The 20162-nt window shown below is 38.7% G+C and overlaps 1 long non-coding RNA gene and 1 pseudogene across 3 annotated transcripts in view; one reads left to right on the top strand and one right to left on the bottom strand.

Annotated features, from left to right (window-relative positions):
- Positions 1-20162, top strand: part of LOC129392481 (uncharacterized) — a 460125-nt gene that overhangs the window by 75690 nt on the left and 364273 nt on the right. The window lies entirely within an intron of this gene.
- LOC102987210 (transmembrane protein 41B-like) lies at positions 17991-19102 on the bottom strand (annotated as a pseudogene).

Genomic DNA, 20162 nt, shown 5'->3' with positions numbered 1-20162 from the left:
ATCAGTCACACCGCCTCCCCTTTTAGTATAAAGGAAGCCTGAATTCTAACTCGGGGAAGATGGTTCTCTGTGACAGTAGTCCACCATCTTCTTGGTCTGCTGGCTTTCTGAATAAAGTTGCTATTTCTTGCCCAGCCCCTCTTCTTTTGATTTATTGGCCTGTTGTGTGGCGAGCAGTATAAGCTTGGACTCGGTAACATTATCTTTGTCTTGATCCTTCCTTCTCTCACTAGTGGCTGCATTTTCTGTGTTCTACCACAATCTGCATTATCTGCTACAATTGGGCCCTGCAGGGGCTGCATCAATGGGAAGATTATTTAAACCCCTCTTGGTGGAAATAGTCACTTCCTGTTTGTTATGTGGATTAAGTACGTGATCCCTCAGCTTGCAGCAAGAAGATACACCCCTAACATCATTGACCTCTTCTGATTATCTAAGAGAAACTCAGGGAAGAGTGGAGGAGATCTTACTACTTAACTCTTTCCTGCTCAATATTATATAGATTATATTGCTTTTTCCAGGTATCAGTTTTACTTTCACAGTCATTCTGATGATAATTCCTACTACAGAGGTATGACCCTAGAAGTTGGAATTTCAGACTCTTTAGCAGGTTAGTGGTGGAAATATTTTGAGAAGAATGGGGGTTTGTGTGTCATTTTATTATACAGGCAGGTGGTCAGCCACATCCATTTGTAAGTAGGAGGAACCAAAGTCCAAGGGTTGGATTTTTCTCCCTTATATTGATGGGATGTGAATGGACTGTGGGGGAATGTTACATAAGAGAAGGAAATAAGACAAGTACAAGGAGAAGCTACGGAAAAAAACCCAGTGACCATATCTGTTGTTGCCTACCAGCAATAATGACACCTCTAGGAAATTCCCTTCCTTGGGCTTTATAGCCCCGGGAAGAGTGACAAAAATATTACACTAAGAGGTACAGGCATACCTTATTTTATTGCGCTTTGCTTTATTGCACTTTGCAGACACTGTGTTTCTTAAAATTGAAGGTATGCGGCAACCCTGCATTGAGCAACTCTATTGGCACAATTTTTCCAACAGCACTTGCTCACTTCGTGTCTCTGTGTCACATTTTGGTGATTATCGCAGTGTTTCGAACTTTTTCATTATTATTTTATTTGTTATGGCCCTCTGTGATCAGTGACCTTTGATGTTACTATTGTAATTGTTTTGGGGTGCCATGAACCATGCCCATATAAGATGACGAACTTAATAGATAAATGTGTGTGTTCTGACTGCAACATTGACCAGTTGTTCCCCCATCTCTCTCTCTCTTCTTGGGCCTCTCTGTTCCCTGAGACACACAATATTGAAGTTAGGCCAATTTATAAACCTATAATGGCCTCTAAGTAAGTGTTCACGTGAAAAGAGGAGTTGCACAGCTCTCACTTTAAATCAAAAGCTAGAAGTGATTAAGCCTAGTGAGGAGGACATGTTGAAAGCCAGGATAGGCTGAAATCTAGGCCTCTAGGCCTCTCTAGGTCCCAAAGAGTTAGCCAAGCTGTGAATGCAAAGGAGAAGTTCTTGGGGGAAATTAAAAGTGCTACTCCAGTGAACACATGAATGATAAGAAAGTGCAATAGCCTTATTGCTGATATGGAGGAAGTTTTAATGGTCTAGATAGAAGATCAAACCAGCCACAACATTTCCTTAGGCCAAAACCTAATCCAGAGCAAGGCCATAACTCTCTTCAATTCTGTGAAGGCTGAGAGAGGTGAAGTAGCTGCAGAAGAAAAGTTTGAAGCTAACAGAGGTTGGTTCATGAGGTTTAAAGAAAGAAGCTATCTCCTTAACATAAAAGTGCAAGGTGACACAGCAAGTGCTAATGTAGAAGCTGCAGCAAGTTATCCAGAAGATCTAGCTAAGATAATTCATGAATGTGGCTACACTAAACAACATTTTCAATGCAGATGAAACAGTCTTCTACTAGAAGAAGGTGTCATATAGAATTTTCATAGCTATAGAGGAGAAGTTAATGTCTGGCTTCAAAGTTTCAAAGGACAGGCTCTCTTGTTAGGGTCAAATGAAGCTGATGACTAAGTTGAAGCCAATGCTCTTTTTTCTTTTTCTGTTGTCTTAAATTTTTTTTTTAATTGTTGAAGTATAGTTGATTTACAGTGTTTCAGGTGTACAACAAAGTGATTCATTTATACATATATACATCCATTCTTTTTCAGATTATTTTCCATTATAGGTTATTATAAGATATGAAGTATAGTTCCTTGTGTTATACGGTAGAACCTTGTTGTTAATCTATTTTATATATAGTAGTCTGTATCTATTAATACCAAATTCTAAATTTATCCCTCCCCCCTCCCTTTCCCCTTTGGTATCCATAAGTTTGTTTTCTATGTCTGTGGGTCTATTTCTGTTTTGTAAATAAGTTCATTTGTATCATCTTTTTTTTAGATTCCACATATAAGTGATATCATATGATATTTGTCTTTCTCTGTTTGACTTACTTCACTTAGTATGATAATGTCTAGGTCCATCTATGTTGCTGCAAATGGCATTATTTCATTCTTTTTTGTGTCCGAGTAATAGTCCATTGTGTATATACATATACCACATCTTCTTTATCCATTTATCTGTCGATGGATATTTAGGTTGCTTCCATGTCTTGGCTGTTGTAAATAGTGCTACTATGACATTAAGGGTGTATGTATCTTCCTGAGTTAGAGTTTTCTCTGGATATATGCCCAGGAGTGGGATTGCTGGATCATACGGTAACTCTATTTTTAGTTTTTTAAGGAACCTCCATACTCTTCTCCATAATTGGCTGCACCAATTGACATTCCCACCAGTAGAGCAGGAGAGTTCCCTTTTCTCCACACCCTCTCCAGCATTTATTTGTAGACTTTTTGATGATGGCCATTCTGATTGGCATGAAGTGATATACCTCACTGTAGTTTTGATTTGCATTTCTCTAATAATTAGTGATGTCGAGCATCTTTTCATGTGCCTGTTGACCACATGGATGTCTCCTTTGGAGAGATGTCTGTTTAGGTCTTCTGCCCTTTTTTGATAGCATTGTTTGTTTTTTTGATATTGAGCTATATGAGCTGTTTGTATATTTTGGAAATTAATCCCTTGTTCGTCACATCTTTTGCAAATATTTTCTCCTGTTCTGTAAGCTGTCTTTTCGTTTTGTTTATAGTTTCCTTTGCTGTGCAAATGCTATTAAGTTTAATTCGTTGTTAAGGGCTAATGCAGCTGGTGACTTGAAGTTGAAGCCAGTGCTCATCTACCATTCTACAAATACTAGGGTCCTTAAGAATTATTCTAAATCTACTCTACCTGTGCTCTATAAGTGGAACAACAAAGCCTGGATGGTAGTACATCTGCTTGCAACATAGTTTACTGAATACTTGAAGCCTGATGTTGAGACCTGCTGCTCAGAAAAAAAAATATTCTTTTCAAAATATTACTGCTCATTGACAATGCACCTGTTCACCCAAGAACTCTGAAGGAGATGTACAATGAGATTAAGGTTATTTTCCTGCCTGCTAATAGCCCACGCGTCAGGGTGTAATTCTGACTTTCAAGTCTTATCGTTTAAGAAATACATTTTTTGATGCTATAGCTGTCATAGATAGTGATTCCTCTGATGGATCCAGGCAAAGTAAGTTGAAAACTTTCTGGAAAGTATTCACCATTCTACGTGCCATTAAGAATATTCATAAAAAAAACAAACAAAAAAACCACTTATGGCTTCCCTGGTGGTGCAGTGGTTGAGAGTCCGCCTGCCGATGCAGGGAACACGGGTTCACACCCCGGTCTGGGAAGATCCCACATGCCGCGGGGCGGCTGGGCCCGTGAGCCATGGCCGCTGAGCCTGCGCGTCCGGGGCCTGTGCTCCGCAACGGGAGAGGCCACAGCAGAGAGAGGCCCGCGTACCATAACAAAACAAACAAACAAACAAAAAGAATATTCATGATTCATGGGAAGAGGTCAAAATACCAACTTTAAAAGGCATTTGAAAGAAGCTGATTTCAACCCTCATGGATGACTTTGAGAGTTTAAGCCTTCAGTGGAGGAAGTAACTGCAGATGTGGTGGAAACAGCAAGAGAACTAGAATTAAAAGTGGAGCCTGAGGATGTGACTGAATTTCTGCAGTCTCAGGATAAAACTTGAATGGATGAGGAGCTGCTTCTCACGGAGAGGCCCGCATACCATAACAAAACAAACAAACAAACAAAAAGAATATTCATGATTCATGGGAAGAGGTCAAAATACCAACTTTAAAAGGCATTTGAAAGAAGCTGATTTCAACCCTCATGGATGACTTTGAGAGTTTAAGCCTTCAGTGGAGGAAGTAACTGCAGATGTGGTGGAAACAGCAAGAGAACTAGAATTAAAAGTGGAGCCTGAGGATGTGACTGAATTTCTGCAGTCTCAGGATAAAACTTGAATGGATGAGGAGCTGCTTCTCACGGGTGAGCAAAGAAAGTGGTCTCTTGAGACAGAATCTGTTCCTGGTGAAGATGCTGTGAAGATTGTTGAAATGACAAAAAAGGATTTAGAATATTATATAAACTTAGTTAATAAAGCAGTGGCAGGGTTTGAGAGAATTGACTCCAATTTTGAAAGAAGTTCTACTGGGGGTAAAATGCTATCAAACCAGCATTGCATGCTACCGAGAAATTGTTCTCGAAGGAGTCCATCAATGTGGCAAATGCTGCAGCCATTCCACTTCGGTGACCACCACCATGCTTAGTCAGCAGCCATCAACATCAAGGCAAGACCCTCCACCACAAAAAAGATTACCACTCACCGAAGGCTCAGATGATGCTTCACATTTTTTAGCAACAAAGTAGTTTAAAATTAAAGTATGTGCATTGTTTTTTTAGACATAATGCTATTGCACACTCAACAGACTATCGTGTGGTGTAAACATAACTTTTACATGCACTGGGAAACCAAAAAATGTATGTGACTTGCTTTATTACGGTGGTCTGGAACCAAATGTGCAATATCTATGAGGTGTGCCTGTAATTTTAAAAGGCTATTTTAGAATGAGGTCATTTTTATGTGTTCTTTTAGATACCTAACACACAATGTAGGTCTAATAAATAGTACATAATTATCTCTAGAGAAAAATTGCATTTTAGATCTTCATTTTCTCTGCCACAGAACAGAATGTGAAACTAAAGCAAGAAAGATAAGGATTTATACAGCAGTCCCAGCTTTACACTTAACATGGTGCTGGAGTATTATGGTAAATGTCTTCTGTTTTGGGGGAGATCAAAACAGTCCTATCAGAGATCATTTTCAGACTTTTAGCAATATTCTATTTCAACCCTTTTTTTAAGAGTGTACGTGCTGTTATATGGATGATTATGGAGAAGCAGAAAAAATGAGGTTTAAAATACCAGAGGATTAGGCTTTGGTAGCTCATTAAATCAACAGCACCCGGAAGACTGTACATAAAATGCTTTCCACGTGTAAAACCTGTGGAAGGAGGTACCTGTGGAGGGGGATGCCTGAAATGGCCTAGTAGGAATGCAGTGAACAAACAATGTTTTTACATTCACTGTTTTACATGGATTTTATGTTGGGTCCTTTTCAGGTTGAGAAGGTGAGTTTGGGTGTCTTTTTATGTTGGGTCCTTTTCAGGTTGAGAAGGTGAGTTTGGGTGTCTGTATGCATATGCTAGGGGGTTGCAAACTGCAGGGATTAAAGAGGAAAGGAAACCCTCCTTTAGCTACAGATTCTGGGTTCTTCTTTTATGCCTCAACAGAACCTATAGCAGTTTGCTCACTCTAACGCCTGGCAACTCCAAAGATGGTTCCTGGGAAAAGCTTCACCCTGCCTTACAATACACCTACTCATTACTTCAAAGCAGAGGTTGGACGTTTTTAATGTGGGAAAACAGGGAATGACCTCAGATTTTGTCGTGAAACATCAACTGTCCATATACCTGTGGGATGTACAAATCACGTTGATCTTTTCTGTTAACATATAGAAAGGCAGGATATCAGTTACCTGTTATCACTATAATGCTATATAACAAGCAACCAGAAACACCGCAGTATTTTGCAACAATAAGCATTTATTTAATGCACAAATCTGTGGTTTCCCTGGCCTGGGCTGGGCTTCGCAAGCCTTGCTCATGTGTCTGTGGCAAGCTACACTGGGCAATTAGGCAACTCTGTTGTTCTTGGTTAGTCCTGCTCCCGTGACGGGGCGTTGGCAGACTGCTGGTTGGTATGGATATTCTTTTTTTTTTTTTTTGCGGTACGCGGGCCTCGCACTGCCGTGGCCCCTCCCGCTGCGGAGCACAGGCTCCGGACGCGCAGGCTCAGCGGCCATGGCTCACGGGCCCAGCCGCTCCGCGGCACGTGGGATCCTCTCGGACCGGGGCACGAACCCGCGTCCCCTGCATCGGCAGGCGGACGCGCAACCACTGCGCCACCAGGGAAGCCCCTGGTATGGATATTCTTATCCCAGCGGCTAACTTGGCTTGATTCCATGTGTCTACTGTCCTCTAGTAGACTAACCTGGATATTTTTTCACGGCAATGGCAGAGGACAAGAGGCGGGCAGAGTCATAAAAGTACTTTTTCATGCTTCTGCTTGTGTCACGTCTGTTAACATCCCGTTGGCTCAAACAAGTTGCAAGACCAGCCTAGATTCAAATGGTAAGGAAATTCATTCTTCCTTCTTAGGGAGCAAAACTGTAAAGGCACATGGCAAAAGATGTGGATAAAGAGAGGAGTAGTGAAGAATTGAAATCATTTATACAATCAATTTACCACAGTTGCTAATTTGGGCACTTACCAGTTAAACTAATAGTCTATCAAAAGTCTTGCCAAGACTATTAATATTTAGAGTAAAAGGACATGCTAAGTTTTTTTTTCCTTTGTATTTTTTAAGGTTTACCTTCAAATCAAGTGGGATCACTCAGAAATATTATACCTATACACCAGTTTTCAATACATTGTCTCTTAGGCCCAATCCACTATTCTGTGCCCTGCTTTGTGAAACTATGGTTGAACCCTATAAACATTTCTCCTTTGACAGCTGCCTTGATGCTAATCTGTCAATACAGGATGCTGGAAGGACCCTATTGAAGTGATGGTGACAAAAAGACCCTCCCTTTCCAGGCTCCAGTACTCAATCCATTGTATTCATCATGGAACTCAGTGGGTCAGCCTGTAGATGGCCCGTGGGGCTGGCCTCAGGGGTGGACTGGCTCCTGCCTCCCACCTAATGGCTGTTTCTATGACAACTCTGGCCACATCCTCAGGTATCTCCCTCCGTACCTGGCTGGGATGTTTGTACAGACCAGATCCTCTGGCAGGTTTCCTCGCCCGTGATGTGGTAGCTCTGCCCTCTTCAAAGTCCTTAGTTCTTCACTGCCTCCTTGCTTTTGCATCTCCTCAGCCTAGTCGTTTCTTTTCTGCAAGTGCTGTATCTGAATCCCTTAAACCGGAGCTTGGCAAACTCTGATCAGTGAACAAAATTAGGGGATATATACTTATCAAATTAGTTAGAAATTCAGAGATAGGATAATAGCTAATTATGGGAAAGCTGTGGGGAGGCAAGTACTCTAATGCAAGGCTGTCACGAGTGTGCTGACTTTTGGGAGGTCAGTATGAAATATATTATATGTAATTATATATGCAATATGTAATGAAGCCCTTACAATGTGCATGTACTCCTTAGCTCAGAAATTCATAAAATAATGAGGATGTTTGAAGACTTACATACAGGTCTGTTTATTGCAGTTCTGCAAAAACTGGGAAAGCTTTAAATATCCAACAGTTGGGACTGGCTGAATAAATTGTAGCATATCCATGGATTGGACTACTTATACTCATGTTTGAGAATTATCTTTATTAACATGGAAAAATAGTCATAATGTGTTTTAATTCTTGTGCTTTTAACGAAATATATTTTACAATGTTTAAAAGACAGAATAAGCAGCTGGGATTGGAGAGATTTTGCTGTCTTCCTCCATTTCTTCATGAGTTTTTCAGGTTTAAATATTTTTTAAGCTCCCTGTTATCCAGTATTAAGTGATGTCAATCCTCTATCACTAGATCACCCAGTGAAACCCTACCTTTTCTTATTGTTAAGAAGGCTTTTCATCTTCTCCAACTCAATATGTGGTCTTTATTTAATATTTGTTTATATCCATTGTACTGGTCCTGCTCATGGGGTAGAATCCCAGATATCTCCTTGGCATTGAGTTATCATTAAAGCCTGGCTTTGGTGTTTTGGGGAAGATGCTAAACATCAGTGGATACCAAGAGCTCACAAGAAGATAGAGGTGATGCTCAAACACAAGCATCTTCAAATTGGGGATGAAGTTGCCTGACTTCTTTCATTTCTTCTGATAAAGATCCCACCCCGTCATATAATATAAAATACAGAGTTATAGGGGTGGAGGTGGTATGGACAAGACTTGGGAAGATTGGGAAATATTATTCTGTGGAAGGTGGTTTCTTGAGATAACATGTATGTCATGGTCAAAACACACATCCCTTGAGATTGGCTGGTGGTGTCACTGTCTGCCTTCTGAGGCCTCTTTAGCATCTCCTAGTCTTCATCACCTCAGCGGCTACAGAAGCCACACCTACTAAGGGAGGGAGATCCAGTGTGGGTGATGGTGTATACTATCTAAAGAAGGTCGGAAGAGGCCTCTTTAAGTGATAGAATTATGGATTTTTTTCCTTTGTGTTTTAAAATTTTTCTGCCATAAATGGGTAGTGTTTGTGTAAGTGTTAATAATAATAAAGTAATAAAAAGGTATTTGGGGTTAAAAAAAAGCCTCAATTCAAAGGAATATATCTGAGGTAGAATTTCATGCCTTCTGAATTGCTTATCTTCCTTCCAGAAATCCCAGTGCTTAACTGACTACCTTTCCCATCTATGGACAAGGACAGAGTTTATGAGTATGACAGGCAGAACAGTATGCAGTCCTGAAAAATCTTGTTTATCCTTGAACTGTCAGGGACACTGTAATGCTCAATTCTAGGGGTCACTACTCACATGTCTTTCATGTGAGCAATGCCCCATTGGGAAATGTAGAGCTGCTGTGCTCTCCCGTATATTAATTTACTTCTAAATTATTTATTTAATCTGTCAAGAATAAGAAGAAGACCTAGGGGACATTCTAGATTGCTTCATAATTTAATGGGTTAAAACAGTTTCTCTAAGAGCTATATTAACTTTGACAATTGACTAACTGTCCAAATAGAACAATTTAGTTCTCTAAACCATTTTTCAATTCTTGAAGAAGGTCAGAGTCATTTATTTGATTTCTTACAAACTGGGACTCCTGGTATTAAGTTAGGGGAGGCTCATTAAAATAAATTGATTTAGAATTGTTTAAAGTTTTTGATATGTGTGGTTGGCTCTAGTGTCTTCTAGGTATTGGATTAAATATTTTAAATTGAAAATTTTGGTTTTAGTCTGGAGGGTATGTAGCTGACGTGTCTTTGGACAAAGCAAGATTAATTAAAATACTGTTGTTATATTTTTTCAATTCAAATCCTTGGCGTTTTGAGAGTGAAAATGTGTATGACTTCCTTATCAGAAAGCCACAACTTGTTACAAGTCTGAGTCTCACTGCTTCTAATTTCTTTGGGTCTCATGTTGACATTAATCTGCTCACACAGAGAGAAGTCTGGCTGGCACTGTGGAAGGAACCCTGGCATGGAACCATAAGACATTAGGTCCAGTCTGGGCTCTGTCACCAGCTCCTGATAGCCTGAATGCTTGACTTCCTGTTTTATTATCTGTAAAATGAGAACAATGATATCTCTTTCTCTGACCCTCATTCTTTGGCTTCCCTCTTTCCCTTTTAAGGACCCTTGTGATTACACTGGGTCCAATTGGATGGGTAATCCAGGATAATCTTTCTATTTTTACATCAGCTAATTAGTAACTTTACTTCCCTCTGCAATCTTAATTCCCCTTTGCCATGTAAAGGGACATATTCACAGGTTCTGGGGATTAAGGTGGACACTTTGGGAGAGCATTATTCTGCCTACTGCATTGCTGTACTCTCTTTACTTGGTAGTTAAAGGAATAAGATATAAACGTATATTAACATTATGAATTACTACAATTATTTAATTTAAGATATTGGCTGGATAAAGCATTTTCATGTGTTTCAAGATGAAACAGACCTAAAAACTCATCCCATCAACATTTGCTATTATTACCATGTGAACATGAAGGAAGAGATTAGACTGGTTTAGCAGAAGCCAAGGAACACCAAAGATTGCCAGCAAACCAGCAGAAGCTAGGAAGCCAGGAAGCCAAAGTCATGGAACATTTTCTCCCTTAATCTTTGACTTTCTAGCCTCTAGAACTAAGACAATAAATTTCTCTAAGCCATCCAGTTTTTAGTACTTTGTTCCGGCAGCTCTAACAAACTGATATATCTCTCCAGTCACTGAAGTGGGAAGCTTGAAGGTGGTGAGAGACTGACAAGAGTTCCAGTCTATCCTTGGGGTTCGAAGCCAGCCTTGCAGGTTCGTTTGTCCTTGCTTCTCTTATTTCACATTTGACTTTCAGACTGCTTTATCTACCGATCTCAGATTCTAGAATCATGTGAAGAGGCAACAGCTTCACAGAGACAGTCTCCCATAATTTCGTGAGGTCAATCAAATTCATATAATAAAATCTTTCTCTCTTTCTCTCTCTCTCTACACACACAAGCACTCGCACGTACACATACACATCTCCTAGGGGTTCTGTTTCTTAGATTAAGTCCTGATTGATGTAGAACCCTTTATATATACTTAATACCAGTCCTTAGTCAGATATATTTTGGAAACATTTTTTCCCCCCAGTCTGATTGTCTTTCCATTTTCATAATGATGTTTTTAGATAACAACAATTTTTTTTATCTTGATGAAGTAAAATTTATTGGCCAGTGATTTTTTTGGTCTGGTCTAAGAAATCTTTGTTTCAAAGTCATGAAGATATTATCCTACCTTTTTTCAGCATGGTATAAGCTAGTGGTCAAGGTTTTTTTTTTTAATGGATTTTCAGTTGTTCCAATACCATTTATTAAAAATGACCTTTCTTTCTTCATTGGATTGCTTTAGTATCTTTGTTTGTTTGGGTTTTTTTTTTTGTTTGTCTGTTTTGGCTGCGCCACGTGGCATGAGGGATCTTAGTTCCCCGACCAGGGATTGAACCTGTGCCTCCTGCAGTGCAAGCGTGGAGCCTTAACCACTGGGCCACCAGGGAAGTCCCGCTTTAGTATCTTTGTTGGAATTAATTGACTATATCCACATGGGTTTATGGCTGAACTCTATTCTGTTTACCCTTAGGTAAACAGAATTTGCTTGTTTACCCTTAGGTCAAGATCACACTGTAATGACTACTATAACTCTATAGTAAACCTTGAAATCTAGGAGTGTAAATCTCATAACTTTGTTTTTTTAGAAACTGTTTCAGCTATTCTAGATTCTTTGAATTTACATATGAATTTCAGAACGAGTTTGTTAATTTCTTAAAAAAATCCTCCTGGGATTTTGATTGGGCCTGAATTTGATATGCAGATCAATTTAGGGAAGTATTCGTGTCTTAATAATGTTGCTATGCTATAAACATGTAAACATATATCTTCATTTATTTGGAGTTTTTCTTAAATATTCTCAGGAAATGGTTTTTAGTTTTCAGTGTAGAGGTTTCACACATCTGTTATTAAATTTATTCTTAAGTATTTTAAAGCTATTGTCAATAGTCATTTAAAATATTTTCTAATTGTTTGTTGCTAGTACATATAAATGCAATTTATTGTTGTATACTGACCTTGAATCCAACAGTCTTGTTAAATTCATTTGTTCTAATTTTTTTTTTTTTTTTTTTTTTGCGGTACGCGGGCCTCTCACTGCTGTGGCCTCTCGCGTTGCGGAGCACAGGCTCCGGACACGCAGGCTCAGCGGCCGTGGCTCATGGGCCCAGCCGCTCCGCGACATGTGGGATCTTCCCGGACCGGGGCACGAACCCGTGTCCCCTGCATTGGCAGGCAGACTCCCAACCACTGCGCCACCAGGGAAGCCCCATTTGTTCTAATTTTTAAAAATAGGTTCCTGGATAAAATCTAAAACACTGACAACACCAAATGCTGGCAAGGATATGGAGCAACAGAAAAACTCACTCATTGCTGGTGAGAATGCAAAATGTACAGCCTCTTTAGAAGACAGTTTGGCAGTTCTTTACAAAGCTAAATATAGGCCTACCATATGATCCAGCAATTATTCTTCTAAGTATTTACCCTCAAGCCTGCACATGCATGTTTACAGTAGCTTTCTTTAGAACTGCCAAAAACTGAAAGCAACCAAAATAGACTCCAACAGATTAATGGATGAACGAACTGTGGTACATCCATACAATGGAATATTATTTAGCAATACAAAGAAATGAGCTATCACCCATGAAAAGACATATAGGAAATGTAAATTCATATTGCTAAGTGAAAGAAGTCAATCTGAATAGGCTATGTATTCTGTGATTATAACTATGTGACATTCTGGAAAAAGCCAAGCTATGGAGACAGTAAAAAGATCAGTGGTTGCCAGGGGTCTGTGAGAGGAAAGGGGCATGTGCCATGCAGACCTCAGCAACGTGATGGCAGCGGGTGGCCGGGGGAAGGGGTGAGGGTGGAATGGTGGCCATGAGGTGGAGGGAGGTGGCTCATTAACCTCTGACCGAAAGTAATAGAGTCTCAGGCCTTGTGGAGTCTAGCTGTTGTGGCTTAATTTTGGACTATACAGGCTGTGGTTTCAGCAGTGTGTTTGGGCCAAATGGAGCCTTGTCAGGTGACAGCAGACCCCAGAAGGTTTAGGAAGTAGGTGCAGCTGATACAAAGGAGGAGGTTTTTCCCCTTTCAGTATATAGGACTTTTAGATATTAAGGCCTAGAACAATTATGTGATGCTTGTTCTGTAAAAGTCTACAGGTCAGGACTTAAAACTACAACTAAGTTTCACGAGTGGCTTAGAGAACTGATATGTGTATTTCTAGCAGCCTGAGGTAGGTGGAGAAGAGAGGTGACTTCAAATCTGTTCCTCTTTATGTTGTTTTCAAGTCATTCTGGGCCAAGGGAGGATCATGTGGAGAGACTGACTGCTTGTGTTGTGTGTGCCTTGTTGACAGTCTTGTAGGGGATATTCTTCCTATCACATGGCCTCAGTTGACTCTGGGTTTGTTAGTTACATAAGCCCTGATCATTACTTTAGAATTTAACACAAATTGTAGCTTCATCCACAAATGTGGGATTAAGTAATAAAGAAATAAGTAACATCAACGTTTCTGGTTCTTAAGAAGATGATGAACGAGCCAGGGTGGTTGGCTCCCTCCCCCAAATCACCCTTGGGGAAACTACAAAATCCAGAGGTAAAAATGAATTCAAGGAACTAAAAACAATGAAACCCCATGAAGAAATCCTTGTGAGACTGAAGTCTCTGTTCACTTACTATGTATATAGAAGGTAGATAGCTGCAGCCCAGGGTGGAGGGTGTTAGTAAAAGGATTTGTTGGAGGAACACAGTGGATAAGATAAACAATAGAAATCTGTGGAGGGTGATTATACAGCCTAAACAAATGTGGGGAGTTAGATTCCATAGGCCTACCTAGTTTCATACCCTGAGGCAGAGGCTATAGCACTGGACTCAAGGCTCCTGGTCACAAGAGTGTAGTAAACACAGGGCTCAAAGGGGAAATGGGAATGAAGAGGTTTTGAATGTGCAAGAAAGTTACCTCAGATAAGACCCAGTGACTAGGGCTGACACTACTGTAAATTTCTAAATTTTGCAAGAACACAGTAGTATCTCAAATGCCAGTTCTCTGAGAAACAGGTGGATTTTCTCTCCAGGTATAGTAAACATAATGTCATTATTATATGAGAACTAAATGCAAAGATGCAACTAAAGTGCTTACCCCAGCGCTAGGAAAACAGGGCTCAACAAATATTAGCTGTCACTTAAAATTATTTTCAAGTTTAATCTGGGGGGTAGCATACTCTGTGAGTGGTCAACTGAACTCACTTGATAAAACCTCTATTTTGCCAGTCTTCTTCAATATGACTCTCACAAGAAAACGTCTTATTATAAGGCAAGAAGAAATATGATACCTATGAAAATGATATATTCTTGTAGAAAAATCTATGAACCTACAAGCAGAAGTACCCAGGAAATCCTTTTGGGATTTGGACATAAATGATACTGTTGGAGAGTAGCAGAGACTGCTTGGGCAAATGAACGTGTGTGATGTATTCTTGAAATAGATCACAGAAATTGCACAGAGGCAAGAGATAATGAAGGCAGATCTTTTCCTTATCTGGACATCTATTAGTTGGCTTATTTAGTTAAAATCAGACACTACTTTGACAATTCATTTTTAAAGGTATAAAAGTGATAAAGTGAATTGCTTTGCTGGGCCTAATTCTGGCCAACAAGGAGCTATTGGCTGGTAAAATGGAAGTGATTGAAACCTTAGGATAAAGCAGCTTTTTATTATGACAGTTTAAAAAACTGCAGAAAAGTGAGTGATTAAACAAACATCCATGTACTTATCACCTGGATTTAATAATTATTCACATATTGCCTGGGGATCAGTTCTTCCTCTGGGTTTCTAATACTGCCAAATGCCAATATGGAAAACATTAAGTTAGCAATAATAGTTTGATAAGTCAAAAATAAAGGAATGGAGCTATTTATCAGGATAGTACCTCTTCTTGATATTATGCTACACCTAATATTCATTTTGCAATTCTTTTGCCCATTATGAGTGAATTCCTTTCTGAGTTTTTCATGAGTAATCTTCATGTATATAATTTCCCCCTTTGAAAAAAGTGGGTGGTCATTCATTCTCAGTGGGATGCACTATTTTTCAATATAGGGAAAAAATCATTTCAATGAAATACTTTGGATCTGAAAATTCCATACAGAGAAAAGTGAAGCAATCGATGGTTTGACTTTCATTGATATGGAAAGTAATGATTCTGAGAAATATCTGTCTATATACAGTGCAATGGTAGGGTGACTTCTACTTCAAAATAAATCTTTAATTTGTAAATAAAATAGTATTTCACCTTTATATGGTACTATTCCTTCCAAGAGCTCGAAATATTTTCAGATTTATTTCTCCATTTATTTTCATCATAGCTCTGTGATGTAGATAAGAAGGGATAGATATAACTTAATGATTAATATTCTAAAGGGAAAATGTATTTTGGGGATATTTTATTTGAAAGTCAAGAGAATATATCTTATTGTTTCTTACCAAGAATTGTAAAGACCATAAAATATATTGAAACATATATGTTTATAGTGTAGGTATCCCTTTTTTCTTGAAAATTTATATACTGATGCTTGTAACCTATAGGGTAGAAAAATGAAACACATAAAAATACTATATGCTTTGTTGTATGACTGTAGATGATATATGTCACTATACCTCTGAAAGCCAAGCATTTGTCTATCGTAAACCCTAGAAGCATAAAATCAGCTTAAATATATGCCTTGGTAAGAGTAGTAGAGAGGGAAGAATGTTAGCAGGCTTGAGGAAGTCCTGTTAGATACTAACAAGAAAGACCATTAAAGCTGTTTCAGACGATACTCTTAATAGTTTCTGACAGTTCGAACCCTGTGCATGTAATTCTCATTGAAATGTGTTTGAAATCATATCTTTCATTGAAGAATATACACTAAAGTATTATTAGGTGTAATCTATTCTTATAGGGATTATAGGTAATTTTATTTCCCTATTTGTATTTTCTAGTATTTATTCCTTATTTTTTTACAATAACATTAAGAAAGAGAAGAAATACAATTTTTTTAAAGTTTTTCAGTACAATTTATTCTTTCTACATTTTAATTTACATTTATTAAGTGTCTTAGAAATATTACACTCAAAGTAATAGAGCTCCAGAGAGAGGCCATTAACTAAGAGGGAAACAGCCTCAGTGTGTCAACTTCGTAGTTAGCCTGCTCGCCTCCCCACTACACATATTTGCTTTCTGGTGGTTATTACTATGTAATTGTCTTCAAGATGTGGCTGAAACTTGAATCTACATCTGGTATCAGGCCAAGTCTGTGAATCCATGAATATAGGCCACCAAATGCATTTAGGGTACAGCCTGCTGAAGGTTCTTTCTTGATAGTCAATGATGATGAATGTGGAAAGACTGGCTCTTCTCTTGGGAGAAGAAAATATACTCCACCTTAAGTGACAGCTACAGTTTTCTAACAGAAAAAATAATCAGCAAAGGGACAGGATAAATGATAAGGATAGGGAAAATACTCTGAGAATAGAGTAAGTACAATATATACATAATGGAATAAATAGTGAGGCTGCTCCTGAGTCCAAACTCTTATTTTTAAAAGTCTGATAAAAATTTACTCAATTACATTTTATACAGTAATATTTAGTGAGCTTTGTCCAAAAAGGCTATGTTTTAAGTTTGTTTGTAAAAATAACAAAAGCTTTATCACTCAGTCTCTGGTCAATAAGAAAGGAAGAAAACCTGGCTAGAAATAACAATAAATAATTTCACACAAAAGGCCAGGTGACATAAGAATAGTATATTAATTAATATATTTTCTTTGTATTTACAATAAATTGATTTGTTAATACTGTGATAGAAAAAATAATCAGTCCACATTATGTAGTAGAAACAGGCTTTGAGTCTGATCATACCTCTCACAATAAAAACATACAAGGATTCTTTCACAGCTAAAGTACTTTTCAACATGACAGTGTTGGGTGAAGGTAAAACTGACAGAGTACTTTACTTTATGTCATAGAATCAAGGAATCAAGGATATTACCAACCATTAAGCAAGCAGCAAAAAGCTGTTTAGTTTTTCCAGGACTATTTAAGTATAGTAGTTACCATATGAGAATTTAATTTTACTTTGAGATATAAAAAGTAAAAACCCTAAATAGGGAAACTGCACTAATCAAAAGCAGCCCCAAACAAAAAAGCCATCAACAGAAATGAAACAAGGCATTCTTACATATCATGCATAAAAAGGATAATTACATAATACATGCTTTAATGACCAGACTAATAAATAAATAAGGTAAATTTTACAGTCATTGGAACAAATAAACTATATTCAACCACTTAAGTGTTGTACTGACACTGCTTTTGTTTCAAAATATAAAGGAATATAATTAATCTAACATCTAAAAACTGCATACTTTGAATGTTTGCGTTTTTGATCCGCTTTTGAGATAGTAAAGGGGAACTGTGTAACAAAATATTATCTGAATATAAATTATCAACACCAATATGATACAATTATCATGTAATTGCCATTTTGTATACGCACAGTGGAAATATTTTGAAAGCTAGGAAACAGATGAAAACAGACCGGTCAGAATTTTAAATTTCAGACTAATCCATGATAATCTAGAACAGAAGACAAAAATACAATTCACTAAATAGATATAACTTGATATCTTTTCCAAATTCAGTAGTCCACTAAGATGCAACTTCTAAAGAAGTCTATTACCTCAAAGGTAAAAAGGAAGAAAATGTAAATCTCTTTTGAGCTTTAGTTTTCAAGTTTACGCTCTGTAAGGCCAACATTAGTCAGAACAGCAATACTGTATCTTTGCTTTTGAATTTTGTATTTGCTTTTTCTATTTTAGTTATAGTATGACATAGAGAGAAAAATATTAAATTATCAAGTCAAGGGTAAGTATTTCTAGCCAGTTCATGAAATATATTGAGCTAATCAGTTGGGTCAAGGATTTCCTACTATGCTGCTACATTTATTATCTATAGCCTTGGAATAGTAATTTAGGAGATGTCTGTCATAACTACTGATGGCACTTTTCATGGTATACCAGTTTCCATTTTTACTTTCTTCTCTCCTTTGCCACTTAAATGCATTATTTTAACCACCTGATAGGAAATTTTATTTTACAAAGTCCTGTTTCATTTACTGAAGAAGTGATTTTAATACATAAATCTGCCAGTCCTGAGAGATGATGATGATGATGATAGGAAAACTAAAACCCAGAGGATTATTCACTCAAATTTCTGCTTTAGTTTTTTTTGGAAGATCGCTGGTAGAATAGAAAGTAGAGCCAAAATCATTAGAACAAATACTGAGTTCCAGGAAACAGCTTCCCCTGCTGTTGTAAGCTGGTACAGTGTTGTTCCTGCCCTAATTGCTACAAAAGAGGGAGGAGCAACACCTAGAAAAGTGCCAGTAAAAAGACCTTTCAATGGCACGTTTATCACAGGAGCCATGGATAAACCAATTAGGCAGAAATGGTGTTATTCTAAAAAATATAATGAAGTTAATGAGATGTTCTCTGTGACGTTCAACCTACTGTGACCATTATACTGCTTTCTCAGTTAGGTATGTATATACAACCGGCCTCCCAACTAAATAGGAGAGCATATAGCAGAATGAGGCACCCAGTCCAGAACACAAACAAACGAGAAATAAGGCTAGTGGAAAGGGATAAAGAAACCCTGAGAGTATATTGAGAAATACAGAGCCCGGAATAGCAAATGTTTGCAAGAAAATATATGTAGCAAAATAAGCTACAAGTAGTTGTACATAAAAGGTGTCCTTATATTTGGATAAAATTTTCCTAGAGCCTTAGCATCATCCATATCTCTGGGAACCTTCATATTCACTCCTCCTTGTTCACTACGCTGAGGAAAATTTTTATATACCAAAAACATAACAAAAGCTGCAGATAAGAAAATGGACACCAATATAAGAAGCGACATTCTTGCTGACCCAGCTTCTGCACAGGCTTTCTCTGAAAAAAAAAAAAAAAAAAAAATTTTTATATACCAAAAACATAACAAAAGCTGCAGATAAGAAAATGGACACCAATATAAGAAGCGACGTTAGTGCTGACCCAGCTTCTGCACAGGCTTTCTCCTTCAGGTGGTCTCCGCTGTCTGGCACTGAGGGACCGCGCGGCCCCGCTGCCTTGTCCCCCGAGGGGTCGTACAGAGCGCCCCGCGTGCGATCTTTTGTCTTCTCTGCCTTTCGTCATGGCTGCTGCAGGGAAGATGGAGGAAGCCGGGTGATGTGGCGGCCCCGTAACAACAAGCACGTGGCAGGCTCCTTACTTCGCCCAGGGGCCGGAGCCGCAGCTGCTTTCAGGACGACCACCTCACCGGAGACGACCTCAGGCCCGCGAGCACAGTCGAAATACATGTTTTTAAAAAGAAATAATGTCTTTGTGAACGCTTAGAAATTTACTTGTAAGAGGAATCCAACCCCAAACACGGCATCAGAGAAAATATTCTTCACTGTATTTTTGTTATTGCCCTCATAGTTCTTGTGTGTTTAATGACTTAGGATTCTGATCCATCAGTCATTTTTGTTAAGCACTCTCTAGGCTATTAACATCTCAATACGTATTGTGGAGCCTAAAAAGAAGGATGATAAATCATGGAACTTTCTTGTAATGAGCACAGCATCATTCTTTTTAGAGAAAACACACATACGAAAAAGTAGAGAACAATCAAATGCTAAACTGTCTCACTGAGAGTGCAGAGAATGGAGAGATCAGGTTGGAGCAGCCTGAGATTTTATGAAAGAGATGAGATTTGAGCTTGGCTTTGAAGGAAGTGTGATTAAGGAGCCTTGAAAGTCAGGACATAGAGGAACTGATTTTATTCATCATCAGTCTTGACTGGGAACATTATGGGGGAAATTCTGTCTTAGGAGAATTAGTTTGAATATTCTCCGTTGAATAGGGGGCAAGACTTGGGGAAGAGTAGTAGAGGAGACTGGTTGTCCCGGATTTCTCTTCTCTCGCTCTCTATAGCAGGAGAACCCTGGGATTTTTTTAGCTGGGCACAGGGCCATCCATTTCCCAGCTTTCTTTCCACTGAACCATGGCCACGTCATTATGTTCCAGCCTGGAAGTTGTGAGGGAAAATGATATGTGATACTTCTAAAGACATGTCCTTAAAGGAAGGGGCTGTACTGTTTATCCCTCCTTCTTCTATCCTGCTGCTGCTCTATGGGAGAGGGAAATTATCTTCTTCTTTTTTTTTTTTTTTGCGTTACACGGGCCTCTCATCACTGTGGCCTCTCCCGTTGCGCGGAGCACAGGCTCCGGACGCGCAGGCTCAGCGGCCATGGCTCACGGGCCCAGCCGCTCCGCGGCACGTGGGATCCTCCCAGAC

The sequence above is a fragment of the Physeter macrocephalus genome, chromosome 10 (genome assembly GCF_002837175.3).
Source record: "Physeter macrocephalus isolate SW-GA chromosome 10, ASM283717v5, whole genome shotgun sequence".
NCBI lineage: Eukaryota > Metazoa > Chordata > Mammalia > Artiodactyla > Physeteridae > Physeter > Physeter macrocephalus.
This window is presented reverse-complemented; position numbering and strand designations above follow the sequence as displayed.